Here is a 19,174-nt window from a genome sequence, read left to right as displayed (position 1 = left end):
GGAGTGGACCTTGAATGTCCTTTTCAGGACTATCGAACTTTTTTCGACTGTATGCAAGCTCTTTTGTGATACAGAATACCATTCTGGAATTATTGCGGCTTGGGGCAAGTTCTGCTTCCCTGGGCAGCGCAACAATAGACCCCCTTTTATAATTCCGCGGTCAGCCAGATTTTCTGGCATCCATTCTAGCTGAAGAACTATCTAGTACGCTGGAAATGAACATTTTTGATGGCGGCCTAATACTTACCAAGATTCTCAGGCGGGTTACTCAAGGTGCTTGCCGACTGAAGATAACTCTTCCGCTATCGAAAGACAGCTGGATCATGTAATTGGTCGTTATTCAACTTAGGGGATCGCAGCTAGCCTCTTCTGAACTTCACGTAATTGCTCATAGAAATCATCCTTTTCCACTGTATCGGAGGTCTCCGTTGGTACATAGCACTGTACGATTACGATGTTCCATGACCGTACCGGAATCTTGAAATCTGGTCAGAAATCGGCTACCAATTTAAGCAAACACGTCTGGCCGTAGCAATCGGTAACAATCCGACACCGGACTTACGTCTGCTACCACTTGGCTTTGCGCGTCTACCACACCTTGGCAGAGAGAAGCACTCTCCGGAGTTCTATCTTATTTCGCTTAGGCCCAGAATGTCTAGCTTATATCGTTGGAAATTACGCTCCAATTAGGGAAAGTAAGCATTCTGAGGACCTTCGATATCGTTTTCACGGAGCGTGTACACTTGCAAGAAAGCAATTTCAATCCGATTTCGATCGCCAAAGGTCGCTGCCGAGCGGTGAGTCTCTATCCTAAGCGAGAGACGTTCACAAATTTCTATCCTTCTTAGTCGTTTTTTACCTCAAGTAAGGGAGTGTATTCTTATCAAATATTTTCTTTTCGACGTCGTGCGTTGAGAGAAGAAAGCCCAGAATATGATTAAAGTTCTGATAAAGTTAATTACAAAGACATCGTCAGTAGGCACCAACCCATAACAGCAGGCATACCACAGACCAGCGCCTTAGGACCGATCCTTTATCTTTTATACACCGCCGATATACCAACAAGCAAACACATCGTAGTCACAACTTTTGCTGCGATACTCCATTACTCTACTCACACGTCAACCCCACAATGTCTGTAAGGGAGCTCCACATTTTAACAAAATCATGGATTGGTTCAAAGTGGAGCAAATTGTATCTACTTCAAGGAAGCACAATTGCAGACCAATTACCACCAACAAAAAAATAAAGGAATACACCTGGATAGGAAGTTGAATTGGAAGACCCATATCCAGAAGGAAAGGGACCAAGTCAAACTTACATCAGTAAACTTCATTGCCTATTAAATAGAAGATCTAAACTGAACTTAAACACAAAAATTCTTTTATATAAAACACTGCTGAAGCCAATTTGGTCTTACAGGATACAGCTTTGGGGATCAGCCAGAAAGTCCAAACAACGATAATTAGATCAATTCATGGGGAATCTCGCTGCGTTAACAATAGAATAATACAACGCGAACATCAATATTAGCACTGTCCAAGAAGAATGTGCTACACATATGCAGCAAAAACTATATCGTAAATCCGGTAGATATAATATCGTATCAAATCGAAACTACTTTGCTGGTACAAACTTCACCCGTTGGAGCTTCACCCGTGTATTAGCTTTATAAAGACTACCGATAGAGCCTCAAAAAGAAATATGTGACTAGTACAAATCCTTGTTGAGCTTGGAAAGGAGCACCCTACCGGCAGGAGGAGAAATGCTAAACTAGACTTAAGAGTTGCAATATGCAATCGAAAGGTTGGCCACCAACCTACCATAATTCCTGTAATCAAAACTAGTAAAGTGTCTAAATTTGTCTACGGCAAAATAATTCTCTTTTTAGCCTTCTACATGCGATACCATGATTATCAAGTTGTGGATAAAATCCGGCTCAATAGGTTACGGTGGGCGGGTCACTTAATCCGTATGGATGAGGATGATCCAGCCCGGAAAGTCTACAAGGGCAATATCTATGATAGAAAAAGAAGACGAGGCAGACCCTGCCTGAGATGGAGCGATGGCGTAGGTCAGGACGCCAAACAGCTTTTAGGGATATCGAATTGGTGGACCTCGGCGCAAAACCGAGATGTCTGGAGTTCCTTATTAAGGCAGGCCTAGACCGGATCCCGGTTGTTGCGCCGTTGATGATGATGATGATGAAAATAATTCTAGTCGTAACCGCCGTGGCTCCCAACTTCCACGAGCTATCGATCTAATCTGAGACACCATTTTAAACCCTTTTTTTCACACAATACGGACTTGCTGACGGTCCTGAGTCTAAGTTGATTTTTCCGGATGCCCGTTACCCTTCTCGGCCTGCGAGATGCTGAATTCCTTAGCAACTACTCTCTGACTAGAGCCTTGTTGTAAAACGTTAACATTAAAGGGCCTCAGCTTCGAGGGCAGTTGTGTTCTAACAAAATAATAAGCTTGGAAAGTTTGGAAAAATATTTTGAGGAAAAATGTAATCTTGAAAAACTTTCGGGGGGATAATGTATACCCTCTTACCTTCCTGACAAATTCATGTTATAAAAAAAAGCCTTAAGCGGGACCTCATACATTTTAATCTCTAATAATCTAAAAGCGTCTTTGTTTTATCATGTTTGTTTCTCAATAAATTTTTACTACAAAAACCATTGGTTATATTTCGAGTCAGGATTTAGTTAAGAGTATTATGTACATGAGCTAGAATAAAGTAAATTCTTGCATTTGAAACTCAATAAAAGGAAAAATTTATAAGAAAAATTCGCCTTAGAACGAATCCGCCTTTTGCGGAGTCGCGATAAGCACTTTCCAATAAACAGGCAACAAATAGAAAGCCTTCAATTAACAGCAACAAAGGTCGGAGAACGAAGCTTGATTTACACCAAAGATTATTTTGAGATTCATCGAATCATTTGAGGTGTCGATTATCATGAATAAAATTCCAACAAAGCAATCATTCCGTTTATAAGGCAAGCAATTTCGCAAGACTAATGTCACATATCAGATTCGCGGTGGTTGTTTCCACTTTTCTCACATTATCCATTTCCGTTTGATTTTATTCGCTTGCTAATTTGATGCACAAATCACACGTCTCCGAATTGAAAACTCCAAGAACTTGTATAAAATCGAATTATATCATAGGATTTCAGAACTACAAATAGTATGCACGATAATCCAATTTGTTACGCCCCGTTCATTTTGTTGTCTATAGTGCTAGTAGTACATAGGGCGCCAACGATAAAAACCTGATAATTAAAAGGATTACTGAGGTAGTTAGCGGCTAGAAATTCTTTTAACGATTGCTGTTAATTTAGAGAACATAAAGCTGCTCGAATGATTGTTAAGGTATCGCGGAATTCAATTATGTACTGATTATAAATTGAACTTTAGAATAGAGTAAAGGAATAAAATGTTATGTTGCGTACATGCGAAAAACTTTATAAATTCTCCAGGCAACACCGATCAATAAAGCAAATTCAATTAACTTCATAGTCTTTTTTCAAATGAATACATACAGTATTGTATAAGATAAACGTTTTTAGCAACAGGATTGGCCCAACAGTATCTTATATACGGAGAGTACGCATATCGGTTAGACTTATCAGAATCTTCAATCCACCCGTCTACTACACTTCATTATCTGTCTTCTATTAGCTATATATTTATAGCAGTTATATTTGAAAGTTCTCTGCCTTAGCCGATTATCAAGACATCCAGACATCGTACCCAAACATGAACTTTTTTATTATTCAACATGGTTCAAAGTTGCGGTTTGTATGCTACTTTTTAACTTACGTATTTTGTAAATTGATCATTATGGTATTTCCAAATACTTGATTCATATATAAAAGTATCGACATCATCTTTGAACTATTTTTGTCTTTCAAAGATATTGTAAAATTTGTATTTATTGCGGTCACTGTTGGTTCCTTGCTGGAAGTAGTTGTTGATCGTAAAGTGTTAATTAATTTATACGAGTATAGTATGTAGATAGTATGCTTCTACGTATGCCCATTGACCTAGAAAAAGTAAGAGCTGCTTTTTCTTTGAGACATCTCACACTAATTTGCACATTTCACAGAATATAGCCTTGTTTTTCAAATAATCTCTTAGGTTACCTTTACTTTATTACTTGTATAATGTATGCATATATTCGTTAATTGTTAATTGCTGTTCGACTTTATATCGATGAGAACTTATTGAAAATTGAATAATATTCGAAGATTTTCGATCAATTAAAATTCGCACTGAATCGATCACTGCTACCGGTTTCATAATAAACCTTTGTACTGTGCACGCAATATGTAGGTGAAATAAAAAGTTGATATCCACACCGAAGGGTCAGGACGAAGACATTTTGCAAAATCAAAACCATTGCTACAAATCGTTCTTGCTTTCCATAATTGCAAGCAACGCAAGAAGTGGATGATATTCCTTACAGATATTTTGGGGACAACCAATAAATCTATCAACTGTGAGAATTGCAATATCATCCACAAATGTAGCATCATATCTCCGGTAATCAAAGGGCAGCGTGTCGGATGAAGAAGACTCCCTTCAGGAATGCCTGCTGAGATTTTCCTCATAACAGGTTTCACTCAGCACTCTGACGAGTCTATTTTCTAAACATGATTTAATGACCTCATATATATACATATATGATATAATGGCTTAGTAAATCTTCGTGAAGTTTGAAAGCAAGCACAAAGCCTTTGTGTCAAATTTTATCAAACACTCGTTTTCCCCAAAAACCTCTTCAATGACATTAGTGGTACAATGCACGTGGTCAATCATAGAGTGTTTGGTCCTATAGCGAAATTGATAATTGGAAATGAGATTGCGCTCTCTAACGATTTCATTGAGGTGATTTAGTACCAAGCTCTAGAAAATGTTTGACTTTACGGGAAGTAGCGAAACACGATTTCTATATGATATGACCTCGAGAAAGACCTTCCTTCTTTTGGAATGACAAAAACTACGACAATTTTCCAGTGCTGTAGAATATGTTAAAAGTGAAAGCTGGCCAATGCCATCAATATTAGATGCTAGAGTTTTCGTAGAGCAACTTCAGGAAGTTCTTTAATTATCTGCACGGTGGTAAGATCAGTTATTTTAATGTTTTGGTTATTTCTGCAAAAGTTTTTCAGCTTACAGAAAGTTAGAGAAAGGATTTCAGCTTCATCAATCTTATTTACAAGCGTCGTGTTTACGTCAGTTGCTACCTATGGGCACGGTTTGAAGTCATTTGGATGCTGGCTATCGCTTTTGGGTTTCCAATCCATTTGTCAGCGCTTTATTTTAGGTGCGGATCGTGCAACTGTGGTCAGTAAACCTTTCTCAAAGATTACTTAGTGGACCCGTGGGTGGATAAGTTTTAAAGGAACCTTCTAATGGATGCGTTTGTATACACTGACGTATTTTTTAAAGGTTACTCAGCTTATTGAAGGTTGAAATTAAACAAGTAGCTTCTCCTTTTTACAAATAACTTTTATTTACCATATACATATGTACTCATTTTGGAAGCTGTTTAGCCCCTTCATCAATGTTAAGCTAAGGTAACTACGCTAAGATTGCTAAGCACTTAACTTAGCTGAGATTCTATATGATTTTTCCAAGTCAATTAAGTTTGCTGTTTTCCGTGGGTCAACTGGAATAGAAGAAATTTTATCTTCAGTCGAGTCCAACTTACCGCAATACTCTGCCTTTCGTCGTCCAATAATAAAATAGTTACCCAAAAGTTTTAAAATTTTTGCATAAATTTAGTGGAAACGATGCACCTCGGTGTGTTCAATAAATAAGACACATTTTTGAATTACGCGGGGTAAATACTTGTATTCGGTTTTCTTTTTAAGGTTTTGTGTGAAACAAAGCCTTATTAGAATCGAATCGATGTCTGACTGCTTGTGTGTCACACCCGATCTGGACTGATTGTTACGAAATTTGGTGAGAGCACGTGGTCTGTTGATCCCTGATATAAGCAAATGTCGCCATCATGTATTATGTCAGAATAATCACTCTAGCACGATAATGACATTCAAAGTCTTAAAATTTTGCACTGAAATGACAACTTTGACCAACAATAATTTTGTTAGTAAAAATTCAATTTCCACCGCACTTGATAGGATCATGCTTTATATCATAACCTATATTACTGCTCATTCTAGGATGATCTTAAAGGTCGTTTTACAGTTAATTACTAAAAATTGGAGTAATATACTATTATTAACTTTATTTGAACAGATATTGGTATGGAGGGTATATTGGAGCCTAGCAGGTTCTTGGTTTTCTTTCAGATTTTTCGGTTAGGTAGGTTCTGAAAATGGGTCCGCAAAAAAGTGACCACTGTGCATTAAGTGTCAGAACTGAGCCAAAATTGAAAAGCACTAATCCAGACCTTGATACCCCACATAACTATTCCACGTAGAACGATGTACCTCAATGTATGCGTGAGGGTTCACAGTGACCCCTTTCATACCAAATTAGGTGTCAATAGGTACAGCCGTTTCTGAGAAAAGTGCGTGTGATAGACAGACAGACAGACAGGCAAACAATTTTAATAAGGTCTTGTTTTACACAAAATCCTAAAAATAGAATAGTTATAGTAGTTTTAATGGGCAAGTGTTCAGGTGCCAGCAGCCAGAGAACCATGGCAGAGCGATGTAAATACCTGCAGGCGAAAAAGAAGGTGTAAACACCAGCTCTTAGTCTAGAAGATTAGGAGTATGCAAAATCTAGTTTTGAAAAATTGACCGCCGACGATTTACTGAAAGGGTGTTTGTGAAACAACGCTCAAAATAGTGCAACAACAAAACGCATTGCGCGATCATTCCGAAACAAATATTTGAAGGAAAACGAGGGCTTATAATTCTGCTCTAGATTTCTAGGCGGGGTACAGAAAGATGAAGACGGGATCGCAATGGTCGAAAAAGGTACGACAGCTTCGTCGAAGGAAGCCAGTTTGTCCAAATATGTAGCGTAGCAAGAAGAAGGGTGGGAGAATATCGGCTGAGAAGTATATTCATATAGTTTACAGATAGCAGTTTGAGCAATTGTCAATGTTAAGATTTAATCTTTTAAAAAAATATTACCTTAAAAATAATACAAAGTCTTTAAATGTTACTTTATCAAATTTACATTTTTCAAACTGACGACAGCTATTCTCAGTATTCACAATACCGATTTTAATCTTCATGGCTTTTCTTTATTATAGTGTCCCAAAATGCCACTAACAAATTAAGAAAAAAAATTCTAACGAGCAGAAAAGTGCTAAAAATGCCGATTTTTCGAGTTTTTTCCAGTATCTGCCATTTTTCGGATTTTTATGATTTTTTACAAAAGGTTGTAAATTGTCATGGAGAAGTGTTCCTTTTTAAAGTGCTCTTTCTTCTTGTGTTAGACTTTCTGTCCACAAGTGTCTAACTTCCTACTTCTTTATTTTTTTGTGGAATATTAAAAAAGACAATTTTTTTTGTACTCTTGAAGGCTAGAATAATGTTCTGTAAAAAGTTCTATTGTCATATGTCAAATAAAAATATAGAAAAAATAATTGTCATTGTTCGTTTTACCCGAATAGTATTATAAATAGGAAAAAGGAATTGCATCCACAGGTACGTAATTCAGTTTCCAATAACATATTAAAATTTTTAAAAGCCATTGTTAGATTAATCAATTCGTGTTTCTAGTTTCACTGCTTACTTCTTTATGAATCTCCTAGTGAAATATAAACTTTATTTTAACGCATTTTGCAAAAGAGCGAATCGATCGTCAGCGCACGTCACACTTTTAATATTTCATTAATAATTTTGGAACAAGTTGCAAACGGTTAAAATACTAATTGATACTTAGTACCGGTATTCTCATTTCCAACAATAACTTTGATAACAGTTATTGTCATCAAAAAACAGGTTCATATAATGTATCACAAGATGAGAATAATGTATAATACATATAAACATTTGTATCTCCAATCGATTGTTTCTCAAGGACAGATATTTTTTCACCTATTTTTTATGAAGAAACACAATGAAAACAGCAAATGAACTAAAAGTGTGGTATAAATTCATTCTTTGTCTCTAGAACATTAAATATTTTCAAAGCGCTTATTCCTTACAGACGCTCGTAATATACATATGTGTGTTTTCTCGTGGTATATGGAGGCGTGCTACAAGTTCTTAAATTAGTACTATTTAACTTGGAAATCAATTTTCCCACTGTACTATTGAAACACAGTTCCAGCACAGACACTTTATGAAATTTGAAGTGGTTCAATTTCAAGTGTCTTAGCACAAAATAACAACCTGTTCTGTTCACAGCCACTTCCAGTACTAAATATACATATATTGCAATTAGGAAAAAAGCTCAAAATAATAGTATCTAACTATGTCCTATTGTGGATTTATTGTAAATTTCAATGAAAGCGTTGTTTCCTATTAGATATTAACAAAAAAAATGTTAAATATTATTCTTTCACGTGTACGTCATTGAGTATTATGTACTCAAGGCATTCCCCTACTATGTACTATACATATAAGTTTTCACAAAAGCTTACGTAATTGTTTCACTCGAACCACGATTCGGAAAGGAAATACAGATACCGGTCGCTTATTACCTCAAGAAGTCTTGGGGCTTGAAACATGTTCCTTTTAAGTTGTTATTTATTTGTTAAAACAAATGTATGTGCGCATGAATGTACTCGTATTTATATACAATGTTTTCGTAATAGAATCATGATTATCAAAGAGGTTCTAAAGTCTTCCTTTTTGTTAATCCAGTGTCACGTCGTCTGCAAAGAATATCTAGTTGTCCCTATCTATAGGATTCAAATAGCGTATCATTTGTTGAATTCCCTTCACCTTGTATTCCTAGCCAGGGTTTCTCCCCTTAAAATATTTAATTAATTATTTAATTACATTTTTGTTCATTGATATAGCCAGCAACTATTAACTACTAACCGGTTAATAGGAAACCATCAAGGGGAGAATGAGCGGTGATAGGTGTGGAAGTTGGGTTTTCCCAGACTTTCATTTGGTTTCAAGAGCGGTCTTGATAAGTTTTCCAGCTGTTCGAAATTTTTGATTGTTTTCTAAATTATTCAAGGGTGTATACGAAACGAAATTCTTTCATGAGGGCACTGTTATGGATCTGAAAAACAAAGCGTGTTGTATATTCGTTTTGAGAATGATGGGGTCCTAAGTCCGCATCAACTTAATGCTGGACCGGACCAAATGGGGAGCAACTTACTCCCTCTTTCCTGGTCCACGGGCTCCTCGCTTAGGGCTTGCACCCAAACTTTCCAAAAACGTCAAGCGATAACGGCTTTACGCTTTCTTACCAGGTGAGGCAGTGTCTGACGATTTGCCTCTGGCCTGGTAAAAAACCGTAAAGCCGTCATCGCTTGATTTTTTTTAAAGCGTGTTGTATTTAAAAATGCTATTATGCAGTATACTTCTTACTGAGTAATTAGACAGGTAAACTCCATCCTACTACTGTTAGCGAAGTGATAGTAGGCCAAAGTTGCCGCCCTTCGCCTCAAATTGCTACTCCCCACGAGATAAAGTGTGAGTACCACATGGATTTGAATATCGGGTATATGCAGCACCATGCCAACGAGTAATCTGCAAGCAAGTAAGGAAACGTCAATCAGGCAAAACAAGTGATGCTCTTTCAAACCCATAGGGTGGTAAATTGGAAAAGAGTAGTAGAGAGGATGTGAACGATTCTTTTAGTCTCTTACCTCTTTCCGAAGAAGGGAAAGCCCACCAAAATAACCGAAATTGTGGAAACAACAGCGTCAATGAAGACAACAAACGTAAAGCTCCAAAAAGGAACCGAGGAAGAATGGAGTAAGGTTGGCGAAAAAAGGCGACACGCCAAAGAAGATTTCATCTCAAACTAATCATGTCTAAAAAAGCTGATATGTTGTACGTCGACATTCTCAGGGGGTCAAATCCTCTCCGGAACCGAAGGATCTCGAAGAAGGATTCAGTTGGTTCAGAAATTCTCAAAAAGGAGGTTTTAGTTGAAGAAATCTTCTGGCAAGGTGCAAAAGTTCTTCAGGAGAGAAGCTCAGGTACAGGCTCAAAAACAGGAGATTTTTTTATAGAATATAAAAACATTGATGAAGTCAGGACGAAGTGGGATATTTTCATGCCTCTAGAGAAACGGTTCGGACTACTCGCTTTGTAAGAGCCCGCGTTCAGAGGAATCATCAAGGCGTATGGAGGCTCCTGAGGCGTATAAGCTTATCGGCGGGCACAGCGTTCGAACTGCTGGCAGTTGGTAAAGTAAAAATAGGCTGAGTCATTTGCTCAGAGAATAGGTATCCCACAAACACTGCTTTAGATGCCTTCAATTTGGCCACGTAGTGGCGATATACTCTGGTGCTCTGTGATTGGATAAAAAATGCAGAAAATCTATAGGCAAAGATCATCTATTCAAGGAGTGATGCTGAATGTACGATTTGCGAGGGGACAATGCATAGGCTGCGCATTTGGTGCTTGCAAATACCGGAAGTGTATCTAATTTTCGAGAGCCAGATTTGTATATAGTCGATTTGAGTTCCGAATTGAACAGATGAAAAATCTGGCTTTTCAGTAAGCACTATTCTCATGGTGATCACCAGCCAATTTGCCACCAGATCTAAAATAGGCCATGCGGTGGTGTGCGTTGCCGCGGATGACGAGGTGCTAACGATCTAGAGGTAAATCAGACTTCGGTAAGAAACGGGAATTATGTGCTAACTTTCGAGGAAGTCTTAAACGGGTTATTCGCATCAGTAAGCCGGAATGCTTTAAAGAATAGTGTAGAGAGTTAAACCAAAACTCCTCAACAACAGCGTAAAGGGTTGTTATAAAGACTAGGGACTTACCACAACTGACCAAACCGTATCTTCTTCTCCATATAATAATAGCCCTCTTGTCCTCTTTCACTCCGCACAAAGGAGAGCTCAAAAACTATAAACGAGCGTTAAGGGGGCTTTACACGCAACGATACATTGTAGCAATTTATCGTAACGATCAGATTGTTACAATTTATCGTTGTGTGTAAACGGGAGATTGTAGCGATTTATTGGGATTGGAGTTGGAGTGGATGGTTGATGCCGGCCGGCATCAATTTCTGGGAATCGTAACGATTCTTCACCTTTCTCACCAAACAACCGATGTACAGCGACAGCAACACTACTTCCTCCATGGTTAAAGCTTTTATAAAGACTGGGGGGTCGATGTAGGGTGACATTTGACAAGAAATCGTTACAATTTAGCGTAGCGTGTAAACAGTGCTCTACTCTTTCGATTTGTTGGAGCGATAAATCGTTCAATGAATTGTTACGAGTTATCGTTGCGTGTAAAGCCCCCTTTAGATGGCATCATCATACCTGCGGTGGCTAAGGAGGAACATGCCAAGAAAACTCGAGAGAATCGATGTTGATGAAATTTTTCAATTTGGGTGCCGTTTCCAATAGGGCCACTAAAGACTCTTAATACCATATGCGAGTTTTCCTCGCCCGCGCTAGTTTTGCCACCGAACCATCCGATTTACCTTACAGTCACGGGAAGAATTATACTAGAAAGAGTCATCTACAATAGACTTCTTCCTATCATAGGGATGGCCTATCGGAGCCACAGTTTGATTTGCGGCTTGATATGCAATGCCATATAATAAATGTTGTAGCGTGGTAATGCTGGACGTGAAAAATGTATTCAAATCAACCAGTTGGAAATGGATATGAAGCTCAGTCACTTGATCAAGCTATTCGGCAGTTACCATTCGGAAACGACGTTTTAGTACGGTACGGATAAGGGACCGAAAGAGTACACCGTCACGACTGGGGTAGCAAAGAGCCCAGTGTTATAAAATGTGATGTCCTTGTCCTTATTGTACCGAAGGAGGGTGCGATTCTGAGGATGATCTGAACGGGGTTGTCGTAGCGAAACAGCCTGAATATGTTGCAGTGTATGCTAATGAAACCATCAGTGCGACAAACGCGTGGTTGGGAGTGATGGTTCTTGACCTTGTAGAACAAAAGGCTGAGGTGGTCTTGATTACTAACTGTTGGCAAAGAAATTCAATTAGTATTCGTGTTAGTGGTCACATCATCGCTTCAAAGCCTGTTCCAATTCCTGCCAGGGCATGGTGGTAACAGGAAGTACCAGTATCAGAAATGACTTAGGTTGGGTGATTCCTTACTTTGCCCTGAATGCGAAATGTTATGCTCAGAGGATGTAATATCCCACCAGCCACAATTTTACTCAGAGACGAGCAGTTTGTAAGACTATCTGAAAATCAGCATATGCACTCAGAATGTCGTCGGGGAAATACTAATATCGGAGCAAAGCAGGTGCGCAGTGAACTCCGTATTGAAAAGGATTCAGGCGGAACTTGAGACAGCGGAGCTCGAATGGAGGGCGCCCAACAGTACAGTCCTCCCCGCGAAGTAATGATTGGTGGTGGTTTCTCGGGGAAGGAAGAAGGAGAAAGTCTGACGGTTTTAGTGGGCAGAATTCTCCATATTGCTGCAAGCTGGCGCAGCAATCTATTTCCAGGATTTGCGACTTTAGTGATGGAACTAAAATATGGACGGTTTGAATAAGGTTTTGTTTCATACAATAAATAGGAAAAAACGAAAAAAATAATGATCCTCTTATTATTTACCTTTGAAGTGATTTATATTTCAGTTTCGAGATTTTACATAAAGACATCTTCCTGAATGTGCTTGTTTTCCCAAGTTCCGATACTTTATTACTTCACTATATTTCAAATCAATTTCAACAGTTTAATATGATCATTCCCTGGAGAACAATTTCAAATCCTGTTTGGAATATATGAGTAATTTTCCTTCCAGCCATTTCATTCAACTCAGTAACTCACATAATTCCCCCAAATATCAAAATTTCTACGTCAATAGACGCAAGTTATTATTTAGACATTAACGACAACTCCTTTTTACCCAGATCCAGAAAAAGATAATCTCTTATGAATCATTAGAATTATCACGTGCATTTTCGAGGAAATTCCTAAAAACCATATTGGAATATCAGTCAATGATAATATGGAAAAATATATGCAACCGTGTTCAAAGTAATTACGTTATTGACTAGATTATGAACGGAAGAGGAGAAGATAACACTCAAGAATTCACTTAAAATTAATATTTTTCCTACCATACGATTTTTAACCCTCTTGTGGCCACAGAAACAAAAAATTGTAAGTACTGAAATTTTCATTGTGACTGATTATTCTAACATTCTATGGCATTCACTTATCAATTAATCTATCTACTAACCGAAGAGAGCCTATTTTTGCGTCCCAGTTTCATTTAATTATCAAGCAGGTGATATGAAATTTAAGCCTAGGTAATATTATAAACTCTGTGCAAGCTTCAGTTACCCTTTGCTGGTACTAACGTTTTGACACTCCCACTACAAGGGGATGCTCACTTCTTGGTTATCTCAGAACAACTTGCTCAGAACATTTGCTACTCTTTGGCTTTCCATTTTCTGTTAAAGCTACTTAAGGTCATTCCAAATCGAAATATTGTTTAGTTGAGACTGTTGCTTCGAAGTGGCTAGTTTAGTTCGATTGGGTACATTTAAAACCGAAGAAGACACGTTCAGTGCATACATTAATGTATGTTAATTTAAGCAGTTCTTGAGCATCACTTTGCAGCTAGTTTAGTGTTTGAAAGTGGAAACAAGCATTTAATATTTATGAATATTTACCGTGATTATTGCCTAAAAAACTAGTGGTTGCTGGCGAAAAAATCATCTAAATAGTTTCTTTCATAAATTGAAGGATATTTTGCGTAAGTTTGTGATAGTCCTTGAGATAACAAATATTGTTTAGAAATATAGTAATTATGACGTTGTTCAACTTTGAATTTCAAATAGAAATAAAGAATAAGTTGTGCCTAAAGTACAATAACAAGCGATTGAAATATTTTGTGATTAGAGGAAACATGAGTAGTACACGAATTTAACTCGGCAATCTCGGTATCAACTGAAAGACTGTTAATGTTGATTAGTTTTCTTAGGTCTTTGTGTGTCTGTTCCCGATTATCGGCTCGTGTAGTTTACACTAAAATAATTTTTGCTATGTTTACATTTGTGTCCGAATTTGCTTATTTGAAGCACGCATTCATTGCGCGCAATTGAGTATTTCGAGATATTTCGTTAGTATTCTAATCAGCTTCTTGTTGTTTCTTTACCTTTTGTTTTCAAAGATAAGCCATCGATGAAGATTGATGGAAATGCGGAAAGTGTTGATCTGGCTCCAGGATCTAATATTGTTGTTATTCTGTTAAGTAAATTGCAAACATAGCATTTCTATACTATTGAACTTTAATTGTACATTATTTTTTCGAATTTTTCTTTACCATGTACAGGAATGGAAGGATTTCGAAAATGAAGTTTTTAAGCTATCCCGTCTGACCGGACGGATTATTGTGTTCTATGTTGTGTGTTATGTGCCCATTCTCTCTTAATAAATAATCATGCCCCATACTCAGCTCGTGTTTCTGGAGAAATGTTTACTTGATTAATGAAAGTGTTTTTATGCTACCAGTTACCACGTACATCTGTATTTTCGCTATCAAAGTTGTGCTCTCCGCACACATTCGCAGAAAGTGGCACTTGAGTTTTAAAATGTGGATTGTAAGCACTTTATATGTTTTACATTTTTTGTCAAACTTGATGTTACATCATATTCAATAATTTCTCCTGGCTATAGTAAATTACTTGCCCAAACTCACGTTCAGCCAGCGTTTAATGTATTACGCCACGTTAGTTTCGCAGTGGATTTTTGAATATGAATATGTCTAAAAATTTCTGAATGGAATATGCATGGGTTTTTTCGATTCACTTCGAGTTCTATTAGTTTAATTTTTGTTATCCAGTGATTCCAGTGACCCAAAATCTCAGTAATAGCAATACAGAAAGCATTTTTAGGTAGCGATTTGTTCGGAAATTCATTAATGAAGGTATTGATAGACATTGGTGACCTACTTTCCCCAATTGGCATGATTGATTTTTTGTACATTCGCAGGTAGGGATAGAAAATGTTCATCCTAGAACCATCGGGAGTATTCTGCAAGAAAAGAAAATTTGTGGTACTTTATTCAAAAGTTCCTGGTTGATTTCTAGGGGCTCCATTATTATTCCAATGTATTTCTGGCGTAACGATTTATTTTCTGCTGCTGTATGACATCAGTTATTGATTGATTTGATGAATGGATGGACTTCAATGACGAAAATTCATAATAAATATTGCTGCGATAAACTTCATTATTTATACGCATATTTACTTGAAGAATGAGACGCGAGGTATCAGGGTTTTCCTTGCGTGAGAGTGTATATATTTATCTGCTTCAATCCTGTTCTTGAATGATTGAGGTGGTAAAATGTGTATTTACTTCAATGTAGAATACACTTTTGTCACCTCAAATCATAATTCAATCAACAACGTTAGCATCCGGACCTTTGAAAATATTATGTGTATGGAATTAAAAAGAAACCTGTATAACAACTTACTCCTATTTTTGTCGATTAAATTTCGTTGTATTCAAATGTCTTAAGCTGAGGAATGGTGAAATGTTCCTTTTTGAAACGAAAAATAGCTCGATAGGGATAGTGCAGGCACATTCTACTACCATGATTTATGAAAAGAGTGGTATTGCACAACCTATCCTTAATAAGGATGAAATATACCGCATTAAATTCTTTCATTTGGTATTAGCATGAGACGTAAAAACTGAAGAGTACATAGAGTTACAAAAACAGTTATAAAAACACTAGAATTTGAAATAGTGAAAAAAATATATATGCGGCTTCTTTCTGCACAAGCAACGGTTTCCTTATTTACTTTTGAGGTATGAAGACCACCGCTCAGCAGCTCTGAGGCGGTACGGCAGGCAGAAGCAACTCGCAAAGCTTCTCATTTGGGTTAGGCGCTTGCGCTTCTACGGAACAGGAAAGAAGGACAGACGGACCGCACTAATAAGGGAACGATGCCTACTAGATAAGGGACCTCCAAAATTGACCATCGTAAACATCTAACTGCAGCCTCTTCTGTGGGGTTCCGAATATGCTCCGAGAAGTAAATCTTCGTGTTTATCATAACGCCAAGGTGCTTCACCGTCGGCTTCGGAGAAACCATGAGCTCATGAACCTTAATAGGAAGGAATGTGGGAACCCTTTCCTTTGTCAGGACGGCTAAACTAATTTTCCCCAGAGGCAAAAAGAATCCATGCTCAATAATCCATCCGTTGGCTCGCTGCATCACGCATTTGAGCCCTCTCGCGTTAAAGTCTCATCCAACTAGAACTCTCCTTTCTGTGTTTCGAATCTCGTCCTTCAAGACGACGAAAAAAGACACTTGCGTTCAACGATCACAAACGAAGTGATCTCCTCGGCACTCCCAAGTTCACAATATCTCTAATCCAGATGGCAGCAGTGGCAAAAATATCCGCATACCACAATAGTCGACTCCTATTTCGGTAATACTCACTGAGAAGCAACTAGTAAGCTCTTCTTTTTTGCACCATCTGTCCTATCAGATCATGAGTAATTAAACTTATGTGCATAATCACTTGCAACATGTGGATCATGTTCCTTGACTTTTCACTTTTTGCAACTCTTCTTTGAAGACCTGGCACTGTCAAGAACCAGGAACATGAACGACGTCTTCTTTCTGCAGACTCGATCCTTTCAAAGAGCGCAAAATTTTTCCAACACTCAAAACTTCGGTTTGTTTCCGGGTTCGCCAGACCTAAAACATAAAGAGCTTTTATCCGTTTTGCAAATCCCAACTTTTGGGACTGCCCTTCGCCTTATCCTGCAGACGATCTACCTTTATTTTACCGGAGGAACGACGCCAGTTCCATGCTTTCTCAGAAACGTCATTTTTTGTCCTCAGGAGTTGACAGAAGCAACTCCCACGTTGAAATTGCCTACATCTAGATAATCATTTTTTATCGTTTCCTCCACCTCTCCATTGTTCGCAAGACGGTCCAGATCCCTTATTTTAAGGTTGCGCATATGCCTCGGAGATCCTATTTTTATGGATGAAGTTCTCTTGACCGCCCTGCAGAACGCATTCTTCTTGTGAGTCAGTTTGACACGGTACAATGTCGTTGATTTCTTGAAAAATTTTCGTGAAAGATTTCTTTTGATTCGGCTTATTAAGAAGAGCCTCTGAGTGTGATTTATTACTTTTCGTGTTCTTTGTTGCTAATATTGTCATAGTTGACGTCGACTTTGCCATTTTGCGTAGCTAAGGACTGCGCTAGCAATTTTCTTCTTCTTCAGTTCTTCTGCGGTATACCAGTTGTTGTGCTAGTATGTGACACGGTGGAGGAGGCAGCCCATCTCCAACAGGTGTCGGTCGACACAAATCCTTATGAGAGTTTATATTTAGGGCCGGGGTGCTAGTCAGGAGCCAATCTCAACTAAGCCCGCACTACTAACTTAATGGAATCATAGTTTTGAACGTGCTAAGAAGCCTGCCCGATGAAGGCAGCAGTAGCATTTGCCTTAGAATAGTTTCCACGAGATACCAATTTGGTGTGGTAAGGTAACAGAATGTCGACCATCCTGGAATAGTGAATTCTAGTGTATGCTCAATGGACTTATCACCTTTTTCAATGTGTAACTTAACTACTACCACTCCATAAAAGAAAAAAAAAGTTTGAGTTTCAAAAGCATGCGGCACACATGAAACAATTGATATTTGGCGCCTCGCTTTTTATGTTATCCAGTGTTGCTATATGTAGACTATGCATTCCAGTCAAACCTTTTCGAAATCGAAACCTTGATGCTCCACGATGATTTTAGCTAGTTTTTGTGTGGCGTTCTTCTGCATTTCTCATACTTTTCTGCGGTTACGGAGCTTTACATCCGCTTGCAGATATTAAGAGAATTCTAATCTCGTTACACTCATCGATCCGCCCCAATGGTGGTAGTAAAATATATCGATGGCGTTGCCCCCAAGGTCCAGGTCCCTTATTTTAAGGTTGCGCATATGCCTCGGAGATCCTATTTTTATGGATGAAGTTCTCTTGACCGCCTTGCAGAACGCATTCTTCTTGTGAGTCAGTGGCGTTGCCCCCAAGGTTGGTTTGCAAATCAATCGTAGTAATCTTCATACACTTTTGTTTTTTGAGAAAGATAGAATATCACCGTATATTGGCAGCACCGTATAAGGTGTTGTTAATCTTTTCATTGTACTTATCAAAAAATTAGTAGTAGAGCGAAAAAGTGAATAGTGCTTCAAAATAGAAGATAACAGTATTTATTCGCTTTCTAACTGAACTCGTCGCTAGTAAACCGAGCTAATTGTGATGAGCAGTAAAAGAGCAGATTTTGGTACAAACTAAAATAGTATAAACTCACCCTCAAAACTTCATTCTTCATTCTTCGACTGAATGAAAAATTGAAAATATGTCCCTTATATTTCCTTAAGTAGCTCTTTTAATCGTTTTACTGCTGTAAGATTGATTGGTTTATGAAAATATCGGATAAATTTATTTCACGAACATGAACGGACTATGGAAAGAAGACTACACAGTTGCATACTATTAAATGGAGTTATTTTTCAAACTTGTTATTAATATAGATAGGGGCACCAATCCTGGGTTTTTGGAACGCTAGTAAAAGTCACTGTGCAGAGAGTCAATTCAAATCAAAACCCTTCTAAGGTCCTCAAGAAGTGTATTGCTTGAGGAAACCAAAAAATATCAGCGTTCCCTTCCGAGGGGTTTTAGCTAATTACTCTAAGATCTATCATAGTCAACGTAAAATACACAGAGGACGACTTTCATGCACTTCACCGTTCAACTTGAGCACATGGGTCCCAATAATGAGTTCCAGTATCAAGAGTAGCAACATAATCCTTTACTGTTATGTATCTTATGTATCAAATTTCAATCGAGAGTGTGAGAAGCGTGGAGTAAATTTGTTCTGTGACAAGAGTTTGAAGTTTAACGAAGACTTGAGAAAAATAACATCCGTATCGTCCCAAGATTGGTCTGAAAATCGAAGTTGATGGTAAGCGACTAGAAAGCCGGCCGAAACAATGGTGACTTGATACGCTAGATGGGAATTTGAAAGTCTCGCGATTGCATTAAGACCAAGCTTTTGATAGAACCAAA

The 19,174-nt window shown here is 38.0% G+C and overlaps 1 protein-coding gene across 2 annotated transcripts in view; it reads left to right on the top strand.

The window, feature by feature from the left end:
* The first annotated feature begins 13,512 nt into the window (after positions 1 to 13,512).
* LOC119657120 (major royal jelly protein 1-like) overlaps positions 13,513 to 19,174 on the top strand; it is a 51,987-nt gene continuing 46,325 nt past the window's right edge. The window contains exon 1 of one of the 2 annotated variants that reach the window (XM_038063880.1): positions 13,513 to 13,834. The gene's annotated coding sequence lies outside the window, so the exon portion shown is untranslated. The remainder of the gene's footprint in view (positions 13,835 to 19,174) is intronic. The other variant, XM_038063884.1, reaches the window with a different exon arrangement.

This window comes from Hermetia illucens, chromosome 5 (assembly GCF_905115235.1).
Source record: "Hermetia illucens chromosome 5, iHerIll2.2.curated.20191125, whole genome shotgun sequence".
Taxonomy (NCBI): domain Eukaryota; kingdom Metazoa; phylum Arthropoda; class Insecta; order Diptera; family Stratiomyidae; genus Hermetia; species Hermetia illucens.
This window is presented reverse-complemented; position numbering and strand designations above follow the sequence as displayed.